The sequence below is a fragment of the Clarias gariepinus genome, chromosome 12 (genome assembly GCF_024256425.1).
Source record: "Clarias gariepinus isolate MV-2021 ecotype Netherlands chromosome 12, CGAR_prim_01v2, whole genome shotgun sequence".
In the NCBI taxonomy this organism is placed as follows: Eukaryota; Metazoa; Chordata; class Actinopteri; order Siluriformes; family Clariidae; genus Clarias; species Clarias gariepinus.
Genome location: NC_071111.1, coordinates 30609667 through 30619446, shown reverse-complemented (window position 1 = coordinate 30619446; position 9780 = coordinate 30609667). Strand labels below are relative to the sequence as shown.

General features: G+C 37.5%; 1 long non-coding RNA gene across 1 annotated transcript; it reads left to right on the top strand.

The window, feature by feature from the left end:
* Positions 1-139: 139 nt before the first annotated feature.
* Positions 140-1477, top strand: LOC128534566 (uncharacterized). Its single transcript, XR_008361488.1, has 3 exons — positions 140-951; positions 1017-1132; positions 1285-1477. It is a non-coding gene; the product is annotated as an uncharacterized LOC128534566 (long non-coding RNA).
* The last annotated feature ends 8303 nt before the right edge of the window (positions 1478-9780 follow it).

The window sequence follows — 9780 nt, the reverse complement described above, 5'->3', positions numbered from 1 at the left end:
ATATACAACATATTTATTTTCATATTGCTTATTTTATTTTATTGTCTCGTGTAATTTGTAAACCATTAACCTATGAATTTATGTTCTAATATAATATTTAATAGCGATTACGTAGGGGGGAGCAATCCATGGCAGGGGGGCATTTCAGCGTATAACTCGTGTTACAAAAAAACAATTTAGCTCGCTCTTTTTTCATTTTGTCAACCAGTCGGAGGGCTTGTGATCAGTGTTTCTACTGTCGATGCATATCGCCTTTTAAACCAACGCACGAATGCGCAATAATCCTAGACAACTCAATCCAGCTATACTAATCATCAACAACAGGTGTGTCGAAGAACCAACTTAGCCGCATCGTAGTTAGCACGATGATCTCATCTCAGATGTGTCAACTCATCTCGGATGTGTCAAGCGACGTATGAAGAACGGACCCCAGGCCTATTTAAGCAGTACTGAGTGAGACCAACACCTGCATGGAGATTCAGAATGAAAGAGAAACAGAGAAGCCCCAGTACGTAATTATGGCCTGTCCATTTATTGAAGTCTCTGTGGATGATGGTGCACAGATATTAGAAAGAGCTTTTAGACCACTAGCCTCAAGGGTCTTTAGGGACAGAGTAAACCCTCTTGCCTTCCCAGATAACTATCTATGTGGGAGACATATCGGTTCAGCAGACCCAGCATAGTCTACCTATGTGAGCTGTTGGAACCAAACCTCAGCAAACCCACACGGCAAAGTCAATGCCTGACCACAGTGCAATCTGTCTGTATTGCACTGCGTTTCTTTGCCAGTGGGACATTCCTCTACAGTGTTGGTGATGCTGAGCATTTGGCTAAAGCAACTGTATGCCGTGAAATAAGGATGGTCTACCCTGCTCTGAGGCAATATTTATATCACCTTTCCTGGCCATCTACCAACACAGAGGATCAAGGAGAACTTTTATGCAATAGCAGGTATGTGACAGTTAAAGTAGACTTAAAAATGCATATGCCTGTATTAAGCTAAATTTGTTCCTCAGGTTTTCCCAATGTCTTGGGTGCTGTGGACGGCACCCACATCAGAATACAGGCCCCAGCTGGACCAACTGAGGCGGACTATGTGAACAGGAAATCTTTCCATAGCCTCAATGTACAGGTATGTAGATTGACAATAACTCCATACATTGCCAGTAGAGGGATTTAGCTCTGAATTTGACATTGTTCATCAATTCATATATTGAGCAATCTTAAATTAATGCTTTGCCAGACAAAATATGCTATATCACTAAATCCACTCTCTGTGTTCAGATGATCTGTGACAGCAACTGCCTAATTACTAATGTTGAGGCAAAATGACCAGGCTCTGTCCATGACTCCAGGATCTTTCGAGCATCCTCACTGGCACAGAAGTTTGCCAGGGGCAAGAGAACATTTCAAACAAGGGTTTTTACTTCACAAGCATTTTTCATGGAAACTAGTGATCATAATTTTAAAAGAGAAATAGTTGTAACAGTCAGTAGGCACACATAACTTTATAAGTCTTCACATATATATATATATATATATATATATATATATATATATATATATATATATATATGGGGAAGGGGTCTTAAACTGTAGGAGTGTCACAGCATATGTAATTGATACCTTCTTTTGCAGGGGAGTTTAATGGAGTCCTGCTTGGGGACAGGGGTTATGCCTGCATGCCATACCTCCTAACCCCTTACCCAGAACCTCATACTGAGGCAGAAAGGCAATTTAACAATGCCCACTCGAAAACAAGGGCACGGATAGAAATGACCTTCGGCCAATTAAAATCCAGGTTCGAAATTCGTACACATTTCACAACTATTGCAGGGCAAGTTAAGGTTAATACAGCTCTCACTGCTTTAACCCTTGCAGATTCCAGTACGTGAAGGGCCTTAGAGTAAGGCCGGACCGAGCATGCAACATTGTGGGTGCCTGTGCTGTGCTACACAATATAGCAACCATACGCCGGGAGAAACTGCCCACAGTGTTGGTGGAAGTGCAGTGGGAAGACATACCAGCTCTTGAGGAAAGAGTGGAAGGGGGGACTGTAAGGGACCTTTACAGGGACAGTTATTTTATGTAAAGCCACTGGTGACCATTAATCCCCAACCCCCAGCTCATGTAGTGGTGGATAAATAAAACACATGCTCAAAATAGACACTATTTCCTTTATTCACATTGTCCAGAACAGATGGCATTTCAGAACTAGAGATGGTCTAATTAGTAACTTTTTCAAAAAAAAACATTAACATAACATATTTTCATGTAAAATACACTTTCCCAATAAATAAATAAATAAATATATAATTAAAACAAGTTGAAATACTTTATTCAAGTTGCATTAATAAACATGTCCGTGTATTAAATCACCCCTTTTTATTTATTATGTCTGAGTATTCCTCATAAAACTCCATAAGCAGCGGAGAAAAAAAAAACTGCCCGTGTTTTACCTGCCTGGCTCATTTCGGATCTATGTTTCGTTCATCCATTCATTTGGCCTTTTTAAATATCGCGGGCGCGCGCACAAAGTGAGACTATACAAGCCTGCCTTGAATAAGCCATGATTAGTTACAGCTGAGCTACGTTTGTGGAACGACATGAGGCTTAATTTGGAGATGCCGCGAATTTAAGGCTTACTTTTGCGCGAAAGTCTGGCGTTATTTAGCTACTTTCATGGAATACCCCTCTGGGGTGTGATTTTAGTGACAACACCAGACACAGGATAAAGAATTTCAATGGGATCTTTTATTCCAGACTGCACTTTAAATAGAGCAGCGTTAATTTTGCAAATTCGGGGAATCAGAGAGAGACTTACATCTCGTGTAAAGTTGTTGAAGTTAGTGAAGTTTATGCCTCAAAACAAAATGATAATCAAGCTATAAATATATGGCTTGACAACATAAACTGTAGCAGCCTTTCATTCTATAGACGAACACAAACATAACATTGTCAGCACAAAGGACAGAATAATGCTGTTTACACTACTTGAAACATGAATGAAAGTTCTTCATGACATATAAAATCATCTATAGACATACTGTCTCATTTCTAAAACAAAATAACTGATTCAAACTTCCTGCTCATCACCACTCTGGTACACTAACACATTAACACTGTATATGAGGAGCTTGAGTTTCTTCAACATTGGGAACACGCAACATAATAAAAATCCTCTATCCTCCTGTGCTCTTTAACAAAACACACGTGCATCACAAATAATAACTCATTTTGGAACAGAAACATTAAATAACACTCACTCTGATGCTTCGCACTCACACAACATTTAGAAGCGGTATGTTAGGGAAGGTCGACAAACTTCTGTCCGAATGAAAAGTGAAAGTACTTACAGTATTACTCACCTGGCTATGTGCCTCACTTATTCTAATTTCTTATTAAATATACATATACCATGCGTCATTGCATACTGTACTGCTTTTGTTTATTTATTAATAATTGTTGAATTAATAGATAATATTAATTGAGTATTGTGAATTATTTTGCAATTATTATATACAGTATAAACTTTATTAAATCACAATTTCTTCAATAGCTTCTGGGTCATGTGACCTGGTGACCCCAAACTGGTACCAAATAATCTCATTGAAGCCCCACACAAAGTACACCTGATTTTACCCCAAAAACACTTTTTTTTTCAATAGCTTCTAAGTCATGACCCAGTGACCCCAAAATGGTACCAAAATAATTTAACCCGAGACCCCCACAAGGTCTTTTTAGTCCAAGATATGTCTTCATTTATTTAAAAAAAATCTTATATATAAAAATACAATTTCTTCAATAGCTTCTAGGTCATGTGACCCAGTGACCCCAAACTGGTACCAAAATAATTTAATCTGAGACTCCCAAAAGGTACACCTCTTTGTAGTCCAAGAAAGCACCATAGTGAATTTCTACTCCTGCATCATCCTGCGGGAAACATCTCAACCTGGTTCGGGAACAGCACCATGCAGGACAGACAGAGGGTGGTGAGATCAGCTGAGCGCACCATCCGCACCGAGCTCCCTGACCTGCACTCGATCTACAGCAAGCGGTGCTGGACGGAGGCCAGGAAGATCATGAAGGATCTCAACCACCCCAACAATGGACTGTTCCCTCTGTTGTGGTCAGGGAAGCGATTCCGCTCCCTGAAGGCCAACACAGAGAGACTGAGGAGGAGCTTCTTCCCGCAGGCAATACGGTCTCTCAACCAGATGAACGCACAGGACTAATCATCGCCGCGTTTTTGCAACACTGCACAGAAATAGACACTCATGGACATTATTTATCTGTGCACACACCCCAGTACACTGTAGACCGAACAATCATGGACATAGCGCATTTGCACACTCACGCATTGCACATTTGCACACTTCTGGACATTCATTTCCACTTTTATTTGCATTAAAATTTATTTTGTCTTGCACAGATAGGTTTTATATTTCTTATATATTTTTATATTTTTACATATTTTATATTGTGTTTTTCTTTCTTATAGTTAAGCTATTTTTTTTTCTATTCTCTTTCTTATTTCTTGTTAATTGTTTAAAAAAATTATAAGGTCACAGACGGTCGCATAAGCATTTTACTGCATATCGTACTGTGTATGACTGTGTATGTGACAAATAAAATTTGAATTTGAATTGAATTTGACCTAGAAGCTATTGAAGAAATAGCGTTTTTTTTTCTTCTTATAAACAATTTAATAAAAATTAATGAAGACATATCTTGGGATAAAATAAGGTGTACCTTGTGTAGGGCTCCAATGTGATTATTTTGGTACCAGTTTGTCACCAGGTCACATGACCTAGTAGCTATTAAAGAAATTGTGATTAAATGAAGTTTATATATAATAATTGCAAATTAATTCACAATACTCAATTAATATTATCTATTAATTCAACAATTATTAATAAATAAACAAAACCAGTATGCAATGACGCATGGCATATATATATATATATATATATATATATATATATATATATATATATATATATATATAATAAGAAATTAAAATAACTGGGGCATGTAGCCAGGTAAGTTACAATTAGAACTTTTCATTGGGACAGAAATTTGTCGACAGTCCCTAAAATTCCGCTTCCGAATGTCTGTCGAATGTCTGAATATTAAACATAACTTCACCGCGTGACATGGTGCATTATCCTGCTGGAAGTAGCCATCAGAGGATGGGTACATGGTGGTCATAAAGGGATGGACATGGTCAGAAACAATGCTCAGGTAGCCCGTGGCATTTAAGCGATGCCCAATTGGCACTAAGGGGCCTAAAGTGTGCCAAGAAAACATCCCCCACACCATTACACCACCACCACCAGCCTGCACAGTGGTAACAAGGCATGCTGGATCCATGTTCTCATTCTGTTTACGCCAAATTCTGACTCTACCATTTGAACGTCTCAACAGAAATCAAGACTCATCAGACCAGGCAACATTTTTCTTCAACTGTCCAATTTTGGTGAGCTCGTGCAAATTGTAGTCTTTTTTTCCTATTTGTGGTGGAGATGAGTGATGCCCGGTGGGGTCTTCTGCTGTTGTAGCCCATCCGCCTCAAGGTTGTGTGTGTTGAGGCTTCACTGCATATGCTTTGCTGCATACCTCGGTTGTAACGAGTGGTTATTTCAGTCAAAGTTGCTCTTCTATCAGCTTGAATCAGTCGGCCCATTGTCCTCTGACCTCAAGCATCAACAAGGCATTTTCGCCCACAGGACTGCCGCATACTGGATGTTTTTCCCTTTTCACACCATTCTTTGTAAACCCTAGAAATGGTTGTGTGTAAAAAATCCCAGTAACTGAGCAGATTGTGAAATACTCAGACCGGCCCGTCTGGCACCAACAACCATGCCACGCTCAAAATTGCTTAAATCACCTTTCTTTCCCGTTCTGACATTTAGTTTGAAGTTCAGGAGATTGTCTTGACCAGGACCACACCCCTAAATGCATTGAAGCAACTGCCATGTGATTGGTTGATTAGATAATTGCATTAATGAGAAATTGAACAGGTGTTCCTAATAATCCTTTAAGTAAGTGTATATATATATATATATATTTGTAAAGTATATACTGTATATATATATATATATATATATATATATATAATTTGAAAGTCAGTGCTTTTGAAACATTATTTTATTGTGTGTGTGTGTGTGTGTGTGTGTATATATATATATATATATATATATATATAGCTGTGGAAGTATCAGGGATGTCTGAAACTGACTCAGAGATATGTGTGCCCGTAGCAAAGATAAAATAGTGATCAGAATGTTTTTAAAAACACTGTCTTTCAATTGAAGTATAGGAAACGTATTTTCCTGGGCATCGGGAAAATGGGTTTCCCTCCTCCTACTGGCTTTGGAAGTATTATGGATGTCTGAAATTGCCTCAGAGACATGTGTACATGGGGCACAGGTAACACAATGCACAAAATGTTTTCAAAAACACTGTCTTTCAATTGAAGTATGGGAAACGTATTTTCCTGGGCATCATGAAAATCTGTTTCCCTCTTCCTACTGGCTTTGGAAATATCATAGATGCCTGAAATTGTCTCAGAGACATGTGTGCCCGTAGCAAAGGTAAAATATTGATCAGAATGGTTTAAAAAAAAAAAACACTGTCTTTTAAATTAAAGTATGGAAAACGTATTTTCCTGGGCATCAGGAAAATCGGTTTCCCTCCTCCTACTGGCTGTGGAAGTACCAGAGATATCTGAAACTGACTCAGAAACAGTATTTTTAACAAGAGACTCCTGGAAATCAATTCACCCAGTTAACATTTGTAATAAACTTCAAGTTTCCATACTTTGTGAAATTAAAGAAAAAAAAAACAATTCAGATACATTATTTAATGTAAAAATGCTATTATAATATGTGCTGTGCCAATGATGTATGTCTGTTTTATCATGGATATCCATACAGTATATCATGGATTTTAGGATATCGTGTTTCCCCATCATATGCGGGTGGTAAGATAGATAGATAGATAGATAGATAGATAGATAGATGTGAATAAGATGAATAACTATGTGTGCGGTGTCCTATATTTCCTGTACCTGTGTGTTTGATATGTAACCAGATGTTTTAATAAAACTGGATGTTTGAGTGGATTAAAAAAAAAAGAGTATTGTGGTTATCACAAGTAGACACGCTACCCTTGAGTTACATGCTATAATAAATTACTAAGTATAACCTTAAATAAATTTATAATAAATCAGTATCACATCTATCACCACACAGCTGATGTACGTGTAATAACAGTAGTCGTGATGTTAGTACTGGACCAGCAAACCAGCCTATTACAGCGGCTTAAAACGTCTGGATTATCTTCAAATATACAAAAAAAAAAGCTAAAAGACACTCGATTATTTTGTATGGGTTATCTGTTTAATTCACAAAATTCGTAAAACACTTAAAAACGAGAGAAAAACTGTTAAAATCCTCGTTCGCCTTCTCAGCGTTAGGTAGCGAGTGACGTCATGATTTGAATCTGCGCGCGACCGGGGAAACATAGGGAAACTGAATTTCCCGGAACACTTTTGCGCTTCCTTCAGTTCCCCGACCCAAGATGGCGGCGATGTTGACGTATGCTTAGAGGCCCAAGGCGACATCTAATCAGTATATACTGTATATCTCCGGTTTTCACCGGGTTGGGGCTAAGGAAACGCATCCCGATGGGGGAACCAACTTCGACACAACAGTTTTTGTCGAAGTTGGTTCCCCCACCGAGAAGAGTTTTTTTTTGCCCCACCCCTGTGAAAATGGCGCAGGGAGCGCGCGAGGCACGCCCGTGAAATGTTATGTGCGTACCACTGAGCTGCTACGGAGCGCGGTAAAGGCCAAAATTGACATTGTTACTGTTTTTAATCCATGGAATGGGATTTCACGCGCCTAGAAATGTTTTTTTTATTTTTTATAATTATAACATGCATTGTATTGTTTTTTTTATTATGTTTATAAACAATCCATGGTTTTTGTATGATTTTTATTTATTTATTTTTACAAATTGAATCATTTTCTTTGGTACTTTTTGATAAGATTTAAATTTTATATTTTATAAAAAGTAGACCAGTACTAGTTTTGATTCCTTTTATACGCAGTTTAAGTTTATTCAGATTTTATAACTTAGTGAATTGACATCACACACATTAAATGCATGGGATCACATTATTATTACTACTATTATTATTATTAATATTATTAGTATTATTATTATTATTAATAATAATGTCGTGAGACTGTATCTGATGAGTCTTTATTATGGCACATACAGTTTTGCTCCACTTTACTGTAAGACATGTTTGAGAAGAAATATTAGACAGATATTTGTCCAGTGTTACCGCTGATGTGTTTCCAGTCCAAAGTCTATTCATTGTTACCTTCAGATACTGTTTTTCTTATATTTCCTAATTAAAATTTCCCGTTAAGGAAGTTAATATCACGCCGCAACAACCACAATAAACAGTAACTTTTTTAAGCAGTGCAGCATATGAGTTGTGTGTGTACTAACTGCAATAAATATGATGCATGCATGTACATGTGTGCAGTGGCGGTTCTACACTTAATTGCTCCCTGGGCAAGACTCCCTCCCGGCGCCCCCCCAAAAAAATAATAACATAACAAAACTTCACATTTTGTACACACCACACGTTTTATTGTAGTAATACTACATGTCGTTCCGTAACAAACAATAGAAATAAATAACTGTACTTGTATGGAGCGATATCCCGGACAATATTCAAAAGGAATTGCAAATTACATTTGCAATTGCGTTTCCCATATGTGGACGCACAAAGTGTGCCATAATTCAAATGCAATTGCATTACCGTTTGCTGTTTCGCCTTCGTGAACGCACACTGACTGCCAAATTTCAAATGAAAAAGAAAAGTCCATTTGCATTTGTATTTTCCATGTCTTACAAGTCATAAGCCTGCCATATTTAAATAGCAAAATCAATGACCACGTTTGCTTTTTCACTTTTTCTGCGTCGCGCGTCAAGCCGGCCAAAATTCCAAGTAGGGATAACTGCAGGCTTGTCGAAAGGTCTGGGCGTGCCGAAGGGTAGAGGGCATGTCAAAAGAAACTGGTGGGTGAATGGAAAGAAACAGGTTGGGTGGAGTACACTCTTAAACAGAGCAGCTCTAAATAAAATGTTTTATTGGCTAAATACTGTGCCTGTTTACTAAATAAGTGCCACTTCAAAGGTTACTAAACTGTACTCCTCCTCCTCTTTATTGTGTTGTTTTATGAACTATTAGGCAATGTCAAAGTCAACGTTATTGTCAATTCTGCTACATGTACAGTGCATACATATAGAAAATTTAAATTACATTTCTCCCAACCCTTGTTACAAATAACACTGAAAAAACTTTAATAGACCTAAAAAAAAAAACCTAAAATAACACTGGAGAACTTGGAGAACAACAGAGGTAAGATAATTGATTTACTGTTCTGCAAAAAGGGACAGTTTACAACACAGAAGGCTGATATGGTGAAAAATGGAACAGTGCAATAAGAATAGTGCAAGTGTGTTTATTTTAGTTGAGTAAAGTGACATTTTAAAGAGCAATATAAAACAGTATAAACAGGAATGTTTTTAGTTTTATGCAGTTTTAGTAAAACTACAGAAAAACAACTGTCAGTTCAAAACATTCTAAATGACTAATTCTGTAACTTTTTTTGTTCTTGTTTAACCAATACAAAGTTAATAGTATTCCAAAAATATTAAAATCACATTAAAATTTTTATGAACAGCTTGTGGTAC